The sequence below is a fragment of the Papio anubis genome, chromosome 15, assembly GCF_008728515.1.
Source record: "Papio anubis isolate 15944 chromosome 15, Panubis1.0, whole genome shotgun sequence".
Taxonomy (NCBI): Eukaryota; Metazoa; Chordata; class Mammalia; order Primates; family Cercopithecidae; genus Papio; species Papio anubis.
The window spans coordinates 19,627,034-19,643,787 of record NC_044990.1 but is presented as its reverse complement, the minus strand read 5'-3'; the positions used below and the strand labels follow the sequence as shown (position 1 = coordinate 19,643,787).

Here is a 16,754-nt window from a genome sequence, read left to right as displayed (position 1 = left end):
TGCTTCCTGAATTCTTACTTCAGTGATTCCACTAAATATATAAAACTTTTGTGTGTGCAGTTAATCAGGGGTCCCCAGCCCCCAGACTGCAGACCTGTACCGGTCTGTGGCTTGTTAGGAAATGGGCTCATACAGTGAGCTGCAGGCAAGCGAGCATTAGCTCTGCCTCCTATTAGATCAGCAGTGGCATTAGATTCTCATAGGAGCGTAAACTCTATTGTGAACTGCATGTGCAAGGGATCTATGTTACATGTTCCTAATGAGAATCTAATTAATGCCTGATGATCTGAGGTGGAACGGTTTCATCCTGAAACTATCCCCATACCCCTAGTCGTGGAAACTGGTCCCTGGTGCCAAAAAGGTTGGGGATCACTGCAGTGAATGATACAACTAGCAGTGCTGAAATCCCTTCATGACAACATAATTGTCTAGTTTTCCAATTAATCCACACATTTTAGCAAACGCGTAATATAATGTCATTTGTCAGACTACCATCTGTAAGATTTAGAATGACATTATCTTTTGTATTTATGTCCCTGTAGTCTGAAAAGCTGAGAACCCAAATTATTGTAAATTCTTTTAGATGCAGATGATAAGTAGTATTAGGGTTTTCGAAAGGATAAAATAGAAACAAATTTAGCCACTAACTTGTCTAAATATGGATTAAAGATTGAAATTAAGTAGTAATAGCTCTTTTTCATCATTTTTAATTGAGCAGGGATTTATTTTTTAATTTTTATATGTTGTTGAGAATCTGAGGAAAGCTTTTGATCCATTCCCAAGCAAAAGGGACATAATTTATAATTTCAAAGATGTTTCCCATTTCTGAAGCTCATCAGACCCGAGGTAAGAGCACTTGTAATAGGATCTCTTTTGCCATACCTGCTTAAAAATTTCAACACCCCTTTTATTATTCTAAATAACCTGATTTGTTTTTAAATAGAGACAGGCTCTGTATTAATCTGTTCTCATGCTGCTAATAAAGACATACCCGAGACCGGGTAATTTATAAGGAAAAGGAGGTTTAATGGACTCACAGTTCCATGTGGCTGAGGAGGCCTCACAATCATGGTGGAAGGCAAAAGGCCAAGCAAGGTGGCTCATACCTGTAATCCCAGCACTTTGGGAGGCCAAGGTGGACAGGATCACGTGAGAGCAGGAGTTTGAGACCAGCCTGGCCAACATGGCAAAACCCCATCTCTACTAAAAAATACAAAAATTAGCTGGGCTTGATGACAGGCACCTATAGTCCCAGCTACTCTGGAGGCTGAGGCAGGAGAATCACTTGAACCCAGGAGACAGAGGTTGCAATGAGCTGAGATCATGCCACTGCACTCCAGCCTGGGCAACACAGTGAGACTCCATCTCAAAAAAAAAAAAAGTCACACCTTACATGGTGGCAGGCAAGAGAGAGCATGTACAGGGGAGCTCCCTATATAAAACCATCAGATTTGATGAGACTTATTCGCTGTCAGGAGAACAACACAGAATAGACTCACCCTCATGATTCAATTACCTCCCACTGGGTCCCTCCTGTGACATGTGGGAATTATGGGAGCTACAATTCGAGATTTGGGTGGGGACACAGACAAACCATATTAGAGTCTCATTATTTTGTCTAGGCTGGAGTGCAGTGGCACAATCATAGCTCACTGTAAACTTGAACTCCTGGACTCAAGCCATCCTCCCACCTTAGCCTCCTGAGTAACTAGGACTACAGGCACACACCACCATTACCAGCTAATTTTTAAAAATTTTTTGTTGAAATAATACACTCCTGGCCTCAAGTTTTATTCTCCCACCTCAGCCTCCCAAAGTGCTGGGATTACATGTATAAGCCACCATGCCCAGCCTTATTCCAACTAAGGCTTTATTATTTTTATTTTTTTTTATTTTTATTGAGACAGAGTCTTGCTCTGTCTCCCAGGCTGGAACTCAGTGGTGCAATCTCAACTCACTGCACCCTCCGCCTCCCGGGTTCAAGCAATTGTCCTGCTTCAGCCTCCTGAATAGCTGGGATTGTAGGCACCTGCCACTACACCCAGCTAATTTTTGTATTTTTCGTAGAGACAGTGTTTCACCATGTCAGCCAGGCTGGTCTCTTTTAACCATGTAAGGTCTTCCACGGCTGCATCCCAAGTCTGCATTAAGATTTCAGAGGCCAGCTTTCCCTATAGTAAACTTAAAGCATTTCTCAGGCAGAAGGAGAATCAATTGTGAAGATATTTGAAGATCCAGAAACTACAAGGCAAATGCAGCCAACCAGGGATGGTAGGATACTGTTTGACTACCTGGCAGACCAGCTTGGCTTTAGGCAGGAATATTTAGATTAGCTCTACAGATAGGCAAAATTCCAATATGAATGTGGGAATTACTCAGGAGCAGCAGAATATCTTTATTTTTTTAGAGTGTTGGTGAATTCTTAATTTACAGATTAGCTGTGTTTTGCTTCACTTGCAAGTGCATTGAAGGTTCCAGCAACAGATAGAGAATAATTCTGTGAATTCTCCACTCCAGTCTCTTCAGCAGAGAACATGGCTCTTTCACTGGTCTCTGTTTTCTTCAGTCACCCCAAAGGTCACAATAATATTATTAATCTCTTCCTTTACCAACCACAGTATCTTAATGCAATTCAGACAGTGCGTCCACACATTCCTCACTGTTTGACCACGGCAGTTATAACAAAGAAGGATGCTCAAAAACTTCAGCAGGTGCTGAAAGATCTAGTCGAAGTTATTCAACAGGAGTCTTAAACATATAAAGACCCAATTACAGAATTTATTGAATGCTTATGTGTTAACTTTGACTTTGATGGGGCTCAGATAAAGCTGAGGGAATGTGAATCAGTGTTTGTGAATGACTTCTTGGTGGCCTGTCTTGAGGATTTCACTGATAATGCCTGTCTCTTCGTATCTGAGACTTTCTAGCACAGCTACCAGTATATTGGCATTAACATGTTGGCAGACAAACTAAACATAACTCTAGAAGAAGCTGAAAGGTAGACCATAAATTCGATTAGACATGTAAGACTGGATGCCAAGATTGATTCTAAATTAGGTCATGGATAACAGTGCAGTCTCACCCTATCAGCAAGTGATTGAAAAGACCAAAAGCTTTTCTTTTAGAAGTCAAATGTTGGCCATGAATATTGAAAAGAAACTTAATCAGAATAGCAGGTCACAGGCTCCTAACTGGGCAACTCAAGATTCTGGCTTCTACTGAAGAACTGTAAAGAAAAGATGAGAAAACTATAGGCTGGATGCGGTGGCTCACACCTGTAATCCTAGCACTTTGGGGAGGCCAAAGGTGAGTGAATCACCTGAGGTCAGGAGTTTGAGACAATAGCCAACATGGTGAAACTATCTCTACTAAAAATACAAAAATTAAGCTAAAGCGTGGTGGCAGGCACCTGTAATCCCAGCTACTCGGGGAGGCTGAGCAGGAGAATCACTTGAATCCAGGGTGAGGAGGTTGCAGTTAAGCTGAAATCATCATTACCTCCAACTTGGGTGACAAGAACAAGACTCGAAAGAAAGAGAGAGAAAGAAAGAAAAGAAAGAACTATTATATAAAGAGGTGATGTACATTTTAGAAACAACATATTGAGTATAAATTTTGAAGAACTGGAACAAACTGGCTATGATTCATTTGGAAAAAATTAGCTGAATGTGGTTGCACATGCCTACTTGGAAGGCTGCAGTGGGAGGATTGCTTGAATCCTAGAGGTCAAGGCTACAGTGAGCTGTGATCATGCTACTGCACTCCAGCTTGGGTTTCAGAGCAAGACCCTGTCTCATAAAAAACAACAACAAAAAACCCTAGTCAGTATGAAGCCACCTTTCTCCAATAGAGTCAAGCTTTTACATTCTTACCTCCAAAGCTAAAATTGCTGCTTGGAACTGCTATGTCTCAATCAGGAATATTCTTTTGGGGAAAACTAATCCTTAATTCTTGGAAAACTAGCCAAATCAGATTTATGTAAGTGGGGCCAAAATATTCTTCTAAAACGAATATGCCTTAAAGGAGAGGAGTCAGGAATCTCAATTATAAGCAACAGAACCTTAATTTAGATAATCTTAAGAAAACAAAATAGGATCTTTTTGCCTATCCTAATGAGAAAATCTGGCAACAGCAGTCGCTTCAAACACAGCCTAATCCAGAGTCTCAATGTTTACAGGGCGTTTTCTATATACAGAGAAATATGTATGTGTGTGTCTGTATATATATATGTATATATAATACAGAGACTATATCTTGGGACAGTGTTTTCTCTCACTTTATGCATTAGTTAGCACATAGGCTGGTCGTATGTAATAGAGACCCTATAATTCTTTTCTTTTTTCTTTTTTAAGATACAGAGTCTCTGTCACCCAGGCCGGAGTGCAGTGGCATGATCATAGCTCACTGCAGCCTCGATCGCCTGGGCCCAAGTGATCCTTCCAACTCAGCCTTCCGTGTAGCTGGCCCACAGGCATGCACCACCATGCTCAGTTAATTTTTTTTTTTTTTGAGGCAGAGTTTCGCTCTTGTGGCCCAGGCTAGAGTGCAATGGCGCCATCTCGGCTCACCGCAGTCTCTGTCCCCTGGGTTCAAGCGATTCTGCTCTCTCAGCCTTCTAAGTAGCTGGGATACAGGCATGCACCACCACACCCGGCTACTTTTGTATTTTTAGTAGAGACAGGGTTTCTCCATGTTGGTCAGGCTGGTCTTGAACTCTTGACCTCAGGTGATCCGCCCACCTCAGCCTCCCAAAGTGCTGGGATTACAGGCGTGAGCCCCCATCCCCCCTTAATTTTTTTTTTTTTTTTTTTTTTAGTAGAGATCTATGTTGCCCAGGCTGAGACTCCCTAGTTCTTTAAATAAGTTCCTTATATAAAAGTCCAGTCTGTTATGTGGATCCTAATCTACAAAGTCATCTGAGACCCAGGCATTTCTGTCTTCCTGTTCTACTCTCCTTACTTAGGGTGCTGCCCTGACCCACACGGTCCAAGGTGGTTCATCCTCATGTCCACATTCCAGCCATCAAGAAAGAAAGGGAAGGGGAGGGCACGACTCTCCCCGTAAGGGAAATTGTGCATATTGCTTCGGGTCGCATGAAATTGGCCAGATCTTAACGACATGGCCACATCTAGCTGCAGGGATGCCTGGGAGAGGTAGTCTCTATTCTGGATCGACATGTATCTAGTTAGAATTCAGCCGTTGCTCCTTGTAGGATAGTGGAGAAAGGCTATTTTTATTATTTTTTATTTATTTATTTTTATTTATTTATTTGTGTTTTTTTTTGAGGTGGAGTCTCACTCTGTTGCCCAGGCTGGAGTGCAGTAGTGTGATCTCAGCTCACCACACCCTCCACCTCCTGGGTTCAAGTGATTCTCCTGCCTCAGCCTCCCGAGTAGCTGGGACTACAGGTGCATGCCGCCATGCCCAGCTAATTTTTGTATTTTTAGTAGAGATGGTGTTTCACTATGTTAGCCAGCCTGGTCTGGAACTCCTGACCTCATAATCTGCCTGCCTTGGCCTCCCAAAGTGCTGGGATTACAGGTGTGAGCCACCACACCCGGCCGAAAACTGGAAATTTCTTAGAGCTAACTAGACTATCTAGCAATATTCCAGCATTTTCTGTGCCTGAATCATCTTTGCAGTGCTGTGTGAATGTAATCTACTTATTTCCCCCTTTGTTGAAGTTCAGACCATTAGCCAAAATAGTTTATTCAAAACTTAGTTTCTTGCCCATTTCTTGTACTAATTTCAGGTAGATTGTGCTTTACTCAATATATACATATAGGGCCGTTTTTTTTCGGTTTGTGAAAGCTTCAAAACAACTTTCAGAAAACATTTTGGATAATTCTGTCAAGTATGTGACTCCATTCTATATTTCATTTCTACTAATCTCCCATAAACTTAAAGGTGCTGGGTGCAGTGGCTCATGCCTATAATCCGAGCAGTTTGGGAGGCCGAGGCGGGTGAATGGTTTGAGCCCAGGAGTTTGAGACCAACCTGGGCAACTTGGTAAAACCCTGCCTTTACAAAAAATAGGAAAATTAACCAGGTATGGTGGCATGTGCCTGTGGTCCCAGCTACTTGGGAGGCTGAGGTGGGAGGATCACTTAAGCCTAGAAGGTCAAGGCTGCAGTGAGAGCCGTGATCATGCCACTGCACTCCAGCCTGGGTGACAGAGTGAGACCCTTTCTCAGAAAACAAAAAGTAGGGCCAGGTGTGGTGGCTCACGCCTGTAATCCCAGCACTTTGGGTGGCTGAGGCAGGTGGATCACTTGAGGTCAGGAGTTCAAGACCAGCCTGACCAACATGGCGAAACCCTGTCTCAACTAAAAATACAAAAATTAGCCAGGTGTGTGGTGCGCACCTGTAGTCCCAGTTCAGTTTAGTTTAAACTTAAAAGTTTTAATTTACACTTAAAAGTTTTTAACTTAAAATTAAAAACTTAAAGACAACTTTTTTTTTTTTTTTGAGACGGAGTTTTGCCATTGTTGCCTAGAATGGAGTACAGTGTCACGACCTCAGCTCACTGCAACCTCCACCTCCTGGGTTCAAGTGATTCTCCTGCCTCAGCCTTCCAAGTTGCTGGGATTACAGACACACACCACCACGCCGGCAAATTTTTGTATTTTTAGTAGAGATGGCGTTTCCCATCATAGCCAGGCTGGTCTCCAACTCCTGACCTCAGGTGGTCCACCTGCCTCTACCTCCCAAAATGCTGGGATTACAGGTGTGAGTCCTGGTGAAGACAAGATTTTGTTTATATGATACGACTGGACTCTTCTCCATATTTTACACTAGTTAGTGCTTTTTCGGTATCATGATCCCATTGCTTGCTTTACGGTAGGGCTCTTCTCATGCTGCAAGCATTCAGTTTATCGATCTGTTTATTCTTTATTATGTGTCTCCTCCATTAGAATATATATGAGGCTGGGCGCGGTGGTTCATGCCTGTAAATCCCAGCACTTTGGGAGGCCAAGGCATTGGATGGCTTGAGTCCAGGAGTTCGAGACCAGCCTGGACAACGTGGCAAAACCCTGTATCTACTAAAAATCCCAAAATTAGCCAGGCATGTGGTGTGCACCTGTTGTCACCAAAAAAGAAGAATGTATATGCCATCAATGCATGGACCATATTTATCTTTTTCAAAGTTCCTAGCAATAGGAACAAGTGCGGCATTGGCACTCAGTGAATATTTGTTGAAGAAATAAAACTAAAAGAAATGTGTTTGGTACTTGTTCACATTTATATGACAAACACCTGCATTTATAGCCTCATCTTTTTGTCAATTTTCCAGCTTTGCAGTAGAGCTATTATTAAACTGTTTTGTCTGGTTGTTATAGCAACCCAGAGGCTTCCAGAACTACAGGTTGTTTTTGATGCGCATATTCTACCAGATAACCAAACACACACAGTGTTTTTAATCATGGAATAATGATGTTATTATAAATCACATTTCTCTCACACTGTATGTTTTTCTCTTTTATGAACATAGTGGAGAATTACAATGGAAACCCAAATCTGTTTAAACCAATAAAAGCTAGGGGGAAAAACAAAGCCGTGTGACACACACCTCCACTCCCAACACATTGTTTCCTGCAAGTTTCTCCAACTTTCCACAAGCACTCATGAATTTAGTCAAGTTTTCTGTCCAAGTTGTTAAAGGAGTTTTGAAAGGTAATTGGTGCAAAACAAACTCTAAAAAGCTCTGTTACAGCCTAAACATTTCCTCTTTTTCTCCTAGTTGCCTATTGCTTAAAGTTCATGTTAAATTAGCAAAATGGTAATAGTTTTCTAAAATTGAGACTTGCTCTGAATAAGACCCCAAATCAGGTACTTGCCCACTCCCATCCCTTCACTCACATTTTAGGGGCAGGAACTAAGAAGAATTTTTTAGAATTTTTTTTAATTAATTAAAACAATTTTTTTAGAGACAGAGTCTCACTCTGTTGCCCAGGCTGGAGTGCAGTGGCACAATCGTAGCTCACTGCAGGCTTGAACTCCTGGACTCAGGGGATCCTCTCACCTCAGCCTCCCAAATAGCTGGAACTACAGGTGCAGCCCACCATAGCCAGCTAACTTGGTTGGGTTTTTTTTTTTTTTTTTTTTTTGGTAGAGACAGGGTCTCACTATGTTGCCCAGGCTGGTCTCAAACTACTGTCTCAGCTTGCTGAAGTACTGGGATCACATGTATGAGCTCTCATGCTGAGCCTAATTGTTTTAAATTTTTTTTTTAGGAGACGGGGTCTCGTGTTGCCGAGGCTGGAGTGCAGTGGCTATTCACAGGTGTGATTCCACTATGATCAGCATGGGAGGTTTGACTTGCTCCATTTCCGTGCTGGGCCAGTTCACTCCACCTTGGGTAATGTGGTGGTCTCCTGCTCTTGCAAGATCACCATATTGATGCCTAACTTAGTGCAGACACCCAATCAGCATAGCGCACTACCGCCCAGAACTCCTGGACTCAAGCGATCCTCCTCCCTCAGCCTCCCAAGCTGGGACTACAGGTGTGGGCCACCATGCTTGGCCGGAAGGGTTTTATTAAATTAGGTTAGGTTATCATAGAACATTCATCATTAGTTCAATTAACAGGGCTTATCCGAGCCCATCCATCAATAATGTATATAGTTTTTAAAAGGCAGAGTTTATTTTGTAATGGTAGATACCCTACGGGGAATTTTCTTTTCTGTAGGTTTGGGTCATACATATTAAAGAAAGTCAGGCGGGCTGGGTACAGTGGCTCACGCCTGTAATCCCAGCACTTTGAGAGGCCGAGGCGGGCAGATCACAAGGTCAGGAGATCAAGACCAGCCTGGTCAATATGGTGAAACCCCGTCTCTACTAAAAATACAAAAATTAGCCGGATGTGGCAGCGGGTGCGTATAGTCCCAACTACTCGGGTGGTTGAGGCAGGAGAATAGCTTAAACCTGGGAGGCAGAGGTTGCAGTAAGCTGAGATCGTGCTACTGCACTCAAGCCTGGGTGACAGAGTAAGACTCCATCTCAAAAAAAAAGAAAATCAGGCACAACCCAGATTCAATATTCACCAGTGAACAGTCACATAACCTTATCTAAAAGAAGTTATATTGCAATTGGCTTACTTGCTGGACAGTTTTGGCATTATAAAACTAGTATCCACTTCAATACATCCAGCCGTCTTCAAGAATATGCACTGGGGGCACCCTCAAGAGGACAAAGTGAAAGATCAGAAGGGGCAGTATAAAGAGTGGTATCAAGATTTCGGATTTCAAAGTCAGAACCCCTGGCTATTTTGAGTTGTGTATTTGTAAGAACTTCATTTTAGTCTTCTGGAAAATTCCATTTCTTTTTATTCTTTTAAATAAGCACTGAATGCCACACAACACTAGGTCAGAAGTCAAACCTTTGAGACAGCTAAATCTAGATATCTGCTCACCGTTAGAGATTGAAAATGGTCCAAGGAAATGGAAGGTTTGCCAGAGGAGGATCAGGTGTCCAGCCCACAGATTGTGGAAGATTACCTGTCAGACAGCCACTGTATCCCAGGTCTAGTTCTCTTCTTTAGAAGTTTGGATATCCAGTTGCTACTACACCTTGATGTGGTTGGATTCAAGTACCGAATCATATAAACCAAACCATCAAGAATCAAAAATATAAAAGCCATAATACCGATGTATTAATTTACAGTTACAAAATACAACTTTTGGCCAGGCGTGGTGGCTCACGCCTGTAATTCCAGCACTTTGGGAGGCTGAGGTGGGTGGATCACTTGAGGTCAGGAGTTCAAGACCAGCCTGGCCAACATAGTGAAATCTGTCTCTACTAAAAATACAAAAATTACTAGAGCATGGTGGCTCATGCTGTAATCCCAGCTACTCGGGAGGCTGAGGCACAAGAATCACTTGAACTCAGGAGGCAGAGGTTGCAGTGAGCCAAGATTGTACCACTGCACTCCAGTCCCAGCAATAAATAAAATAAAACTTTCTTTTCTTGTTTCTTTTTTATTTTTTGAGATGGAGTCTCGCTCTGTTGTCCAGGCTGGAGTGCAGTGACACAGTCTCAGCTTACTGCAACCTCTGACTCCCGGGTTCAAGCAATTCTCCTGCCTCGACCTCCTGAGTATCTGGGATTACAGGCACATGCCACCACGCCCGGCTAATTTTTTTTGTATTTTTAGTAGAGACACGGTTTCACAGTGTTGGTCAGGCTGGTCTCGAACTCCTGACCTCGTGATCCGCCCACCTCAGCCTCCCAAAGTGCTGAGATTACAGGCGTGAGCCACCGCGCCTGGCCAAAATAAAACTTTCAGACAGACGAAATACATTCTGGTTTTCCCTGATCACCGCATATTCTTGTTGCCCAGTCTTCATGAAAGACAAAATCTCACATTTCCTGTATTAAAACTCATTACAAAACTATAGTAATCCAGATATTGTGGTACTGGCATAACCTCTTACTGTCATAAGAGGTGTCATGTAGACCAATAAACTAGAACTGTTAGTCCAGAAATAAACCCATAGATCTGTGGCCAGTTGATTTTGGTAAGAGCGCCAGTGCATTCAGTGGGGAAAAATAGTCTCCTCAGCAGATGGTGGCTGGGATAACTGCATGTTCACATGCGAAAGAAGGAAGGTGGGCTGGGCACGGCAGCTCATCCCTGTAATCCCAGCACTTTGCAAGGCTGAGGCAGGTGGATCACCTGAGGTCAGGAGTTCAAGACCAGCCTGACCAACATGGTGAAACCCCATCTCTACCAAATACAAAAAATTAGCTGGGGGTGGTGGCACTTTCATGTAATCCCAGCTACTTGGGAGGCTGAGGCAGGAGAGTCGCTTAAATCCAGGAGATGGAGGTTGCAGTGAGCCAGGATCAAGCTACTGCACTCCAGCCTGGGCAACAAGAGCGAAACCCCATCTCAAAAAAAGAAAGAAAAGAAAAGAAAAAAAGAGAGAGAGAATGAAGGTGCAGGCCAGGCACAGTGGCTCATGCCTGTAATCCCAACACTTTAGGAGGCCAAGGCAGGTGGATCACTCGAGGTCAGGAGTTTGAGACCAGCCTGGCCAACACGGTGAAACCCCGTTTCTACTAAAAATACAAAAAAATTAGCTGGGCGTGGTGATGCGTGTCTGTAATCCCAGCTACTCAGGAGGCAGAGGCGGGAGAATCGCTTGAACCCTGGAGGCAGAGGTTGCGGTGAGCCAAGATCATGCCACTGAACTCCAGTCTGGGTGATTGAGCAAGACTCCGTCTCAAAAATAAATAAATAAATAAATAAAAGAAGAATGAAGGTGGAAAAAATAACATTGGACACTCATTTAATAGTCTATTTCTCCAAAGAAGATATACAAATGGCCAAGAAACACATGAAAAGATGCCCAACTCATCATTAGTCATTAAGGAAATACAAATCGAAACCACAGTGAAATACCACTTTGTACCTACTAAGATCACAGTAATAATAATAAAAGGAAAAAAGCATGTGTTGGTGAGGAATTAGAACCCCCATACGTTGTTGGGGGGAATGTAAAACAGTGCAGCTGCAGTGGCAAACAGTTTGGCAGATTGTATAAAAGCTAAACGTAATATTACCATATGTTAATATGGCAACTCCACTCCTAAGTAGATGCCCAAAATAATTGAAAACAGGGACTCAGGGGAGGGATTGCATTGGGAGTTATACCTGATGTAAATGACGAGTTGATGGGTGCAGCACACCAACAAGGCACAAGTATACATATGTAACAAACCTGCACGTTATGCACATGTACCCTACAACTTACAGTATAATAATAATAAATAAATTAAAAAAAAAAAAAAAAAGAAAACAGGGACTCAGATACTAGTACTCCAATGCCCATTTCAGCAAACCACAATAGCCAAAAGACGGAAACAACCCCGTGTCCATCAAATGGTAACAACTAAAGAAAATGTGGTGTTTATGGGGCTGGGTGCAGTAATCCCAGCACTTTGGGAGGCCGAGGCAGGCGGATCACGTGACGCCAGGAGTTTGAGACCAGCCTGCCCAACATGGTGAAACCTTGTCTCTACCAAAAAAATACAAAAATTAGCAGGGTATGGTGGCACATGCCTGTAGTCCCAGCTACTCAGGAGGCTGAGGTAGGAGGATCACTTGAACCCGGGAGGTGGAAGTTGCAGTGAGCCAAGATCGTGCCACTCACTGCACTCCAGCCTGGGTGATGGAGTAAGAGTCTGTCTCAAAAAATAAATAAATAAATAAATAAATAAAAAGAAAACATGGTATATGTTCACAATGGACTATTATTCAGCTATAAAAAGAAATAAGGTACTGATACATGCTAAAACATGGGTGAACTTTGTTGTGGGGGCTAAAGCAATTCCATCTTGAATGCTAATGCACCATCTGGACTTCTGATTAAACCCAATTCCTGGAATGCCTCTAAGATTTCTATTTTATCTACTGTTCCTTGTGTAAGAGCATGTACTTACCATAAATCCTACTATTAGGTCAACAACCTTGATGTTATTATACTTACTATAAATTCCACCGGTAAGTAATTGTCTTTTACATCCCTTCTGAGTCATCTATACCCTTTCCTTACCATAAGCCCTGTGTCTGGTGAGGAATGGCACACGGATCCGCCATCTTGTCTTGCTGCCCTTAGAGACTGTGGCTTCTGTTTTTAAGTCTCTATTAAATGTTCCTTTCTGAGGAGCTGGTTATATCAGCCTCCTTGGCCTCTCAGCTTTCTCAGACTTTGGGGGTAGGTTTGCTTAGCCCTGCCCACTGCAGAACACTTGTAATCATCATGCTGGGTGAAATAAGCCAGACACAAAAGGATAAATATTGTATGATTCCACTTGTATGAAATGGAGTTATATGAATATTGTTATGAATTATATGAATATCTAGAATAGGCAAATTCATAGATACAAAGTAGATTAGAGGTTTTCAGGGGCTGGGGATAGGGAGGAATGGAAAGTTACTCCTCAAATGGTTACAGATCTTCTGTTTGCGGTAACAAAGATGTTTTGGAAATAGTAGTGATTGTTGTATATCACTGTAAATATAGTTAATGCCACTCAATTTTAAGGGCCAATTTAAAACGGTCAATTTTATTGTTGCGTGCAGTGTGGTCCCAGCTACTCGTGAGGCTAAGGTGAGAGGATTGCTTGAGCCTGGGAGTTCGAGTTCAGTCTAGGCAACATAGCAAGACCCCCATTTCTAAGACAACTAAATAAATGAATAAATACAAATTTTATTAAAAATGATAAATTTTATGTTATTTATATTTTACCGCAATAAAAATAAATAATTTGTCAAGTGGTAATTTTTAAATGAAGACTTTTTTGTGTTTTTTAAAAGTCAGAGACGAAATAAGAGAAAATAGCTTCTTGGAATCAGTAATAGAGTGCAATTTTTTGTTTTTTTTTAAATTGAGACAGAGTCTCACTCTGTCATGTCACTGGAGTACAGTGAGGCGATCTCAGCTCACTTCAACCTCCACCTCCTGAGCTCAAGCGATCCTTCCACCTCAGCCTCCTGAGAACCTGAGACCACAGGTGCACACCACCACACACACCTGGCTAATATTTTTGTATTTTTGGTACCTGGAGTTTCGCCATGTTGCCCAGGCTGGTCTCCAACTCCCTAGCTCAAGTAATCTGCCCTCCTCGGCCTTCCAAAGTGCTGGAATTACAGGTGTGAGCCACCGTGCCTGGCCTATTTTTAAATTTTAGTTTTAAGCTTGGTAAGTATAACAGCACACATTATAAAAGTATGCATCATAGGATCCCAAAGCACAGTATGTTACAAACTATGTGTATAAAACTATTGTAGAATTTTATAAGTGAGCCCTGCATCTATCTGGTGCTAGGAATCAACCCTCCTGGCTTTCCTCCTTCTTCTCTGATTCTGCTCCGTCTCCAACATCTATTCTGCCTTCTAGTCAATCTTCTCTTCCCTCGAACATTTCTGACCCTCTAGCTCCCGCTTTGGCCGTCCTCTTTCTCTGTATTTCTCCTTCTCTCTGTGCCACTGCATTCAAGCATGGTTGATGTTGATGACTCCCACATCTGTATCTCTAGTTCATCTTTTCTTCTGAGCTCCAGAACCATATATCCAGTTATCTTGTTCCACAGCTCTGCCTGTGCTAAGCATATTCCAAACAGATCTCTTTTTCCTCACCTAGTCTCACTTCCCAGAAGCTGCTTCTCTTTCCATGCTTCCTGTTGTAATGGAGGTCCACTCAGGTACATGGCAGGAGCCCAGGCATCATCTTTCCCTCTATCCGCCTCACTGTCCACATCCATTCCATCACTAAACTCTACTTACTTGGCTCCCAAAATACAACTACACGCTCCCCATTTTTCTCCATCCCTGCTGTCTTCATGCCAGCCCACATATATGCTGGCTTGGGCTTCTATAATAACCTTCTAACTGGTTTCTTCTTTAATTCAGGGTTTATCACTTGGAGTGTGAAGACCCCCCCACACACACCCAAGTATGTAGGTAGAATTCAAAGGACTCATGAACTTTGTTGAGAAAAAAATATATATTTATTTTCACTAATCTATAACTAAAACTTAATATTTTCTTTTTATGAATGTAAGCAATAAGCCACAATAATATTAGCACTACCTGTAACTTTACTAATGATAGAAATTATAAATATTTCAAGTCTGGGCGCAGTGGCTTACACCTGTAATCCCAGCACTTTGGGAGGCTGAGGCAGGTGGATCACTTGAAGTCAGGAGTCGAGACCAACCTGGCCAACATGGTGAAACCCCATCTCCACTAAAAATACAAAAATTAGCTGGGTATGGTGGTGGGTGCTACAGGCACCCACTTGGGAAGCTGAGGCAAGAGAATTTCTGGAACCTGGGCGGCGGAGGCGGAGGCTGCAGTATGACTAAAGAAAGAAAGAAAGAAAGAAAGAAAGAAAGAAAGAAAGAAAGAAAGGAGGGAGGGAGGGAAGGAAGGAAGGAGTAAATATTGTATATCATGTTGCAGTTGTTGCAAATATCTCAAATTATCATTTATATTCATTAGTTCTCTGAAATATGGCAATTATTGATAATTATTGATAAGACCTACTGCTAGATCTAGATCTTCTTATGTATAAAGAAGCACATATAATACTATCCTTTTTTTTTTTTTTTTTTTTTGAGACAGAGTTTCGCTCTTGTTGCCCAGGCTGGAGTGCAATGTTGCAATCTTGGCTCATTGCAACCTCCACCTCCCAGGTTCAAACGATTCTCCTGGCTCAGCCTCCCTAGTAGCTGGGATTACAAGTGCCTGCCACCATGTGCAGCTAATTTTTTGTATTTTTAGTAGAGAAGAGGTTTCACTATGTTGGCCAGGCTGGTCTCAAACTCTTGACCTCAGGTGATCCACCCGCCTCAGCCTCCCAAAGTGCTGGGATTACAGACGTGAGCCACCACACCCAGCTCAACACTATCTTATGCTTTTAAAATATTTTAGGCTGGGCGTGGTGGCTCATGTCTATAATCCCAGCACTTTGGGAGGCTGAGGCAGGCAGATCACCTGAGGTCAGGAGTTCGAGAACAGCCTGGCCAACATGTTGAAACCCCATCTCTACTAAAAAAAAAATACAAAAAAAATTAACCAGGCCTGGTGGTGGGCACCTATAATCCCAGCTACTCAGTAGGCTGAGGCAGGAGAATTGCTTGGAGGCAGAGGTTTGCAGTGAGCCGAGATCGTGCCATTGCACTCCAGCCTGGGCAACAGAGTGAGGCTCCATCTCAAAAAAAAAAAAAAAAATTTTTTTTGAAAACTGTGTTTTAAAATAATTGGATTTGTAATCCTATGTATTTTTAATAGCTTTATTAAGATACAGTTGACATATCATATAATTCCCCATTTAAAGTACATAGTTCAATATTTTGTATATTCACAGAGTTGTACAACCATCACGACAATTAAACATTCTTTTCATCACTCTCAAAGAAATCCTGTACGCATTAGCAGTCACCTCCCATTTCTTCTCAGCTTCACCCCTCTTCCTCAGACTGAGGCAACCACCAATCTACTCTTTGTCTCTATAGACATTTTATATAAGTTGAATTATAGAATATCATACAATATATGATCTTTTGTATCTGGCTTCTTTTACTTAGCATAATGTTTTCAAGTTTCATCTATGCTTTGGCATGTATCAACATTTCATTCCTTTGTATGGTCTAATATTCCATTGCATGTATACACCATATTTAATTTACACATCTTCATTTGGTGGAAATGAAGGAAACCCTAAACCCCAGTGCAAATGTGACTGTATTAGGAGATACCTTTAAGGAGGAAATTAAATTAAAATGAAGCCAGTAGGGTGTCCTTATAAGAAGAGGAGGCCAAGCATGGTGGCTCACCCCTGTAATCCCAGCACTTTGGGAGGCCAAGGCGGGTGGATCACCTGAGGTCAGGAGTTCAAGACCAACCTGAAACCCCATCTCTACTAAAAACACAAAAATTAGTTGGGTGTGATGGTGGGTGCCTGAAATCCCAGCTACTCAGGAGGCTGGGGCAGGAGAATTGCTTCAACCGACGGGGAAGAGGTTGCAGTAAGCAGCACGCCACTTCACTCCAGCCTGGGCAAAAGAGCGAGACTCTGTTTCGAAAAAAAGAAGAGGAGGAAGAGGACATTAGGATGCACAAGAAACACCAGGAATGCACTGGCACAGAGGAAAGGCCATGTGAGGGCACAGAGAGAAGGGGGCCATCTGCAAGCCAAGGAGAAAGACCTCAGAGGAAACCACACCTGCTGCTGCCTTGGTCTTGG

The 16,754-nt window shown here is 42.5% G+C and overlaps 1 pseudogene; it reads left to right on the top strand.

The window, feature by feature from the left end:
* Positions 1 to 2,186: 2,186 nt before the first annotated feature.
* Positions 2,187 to 3,238, top strand: LOC101026415 (annotated as a pseudogene).
* Positions 3,239 to 16,754: the final 13,516 nt, after the last annotated feature.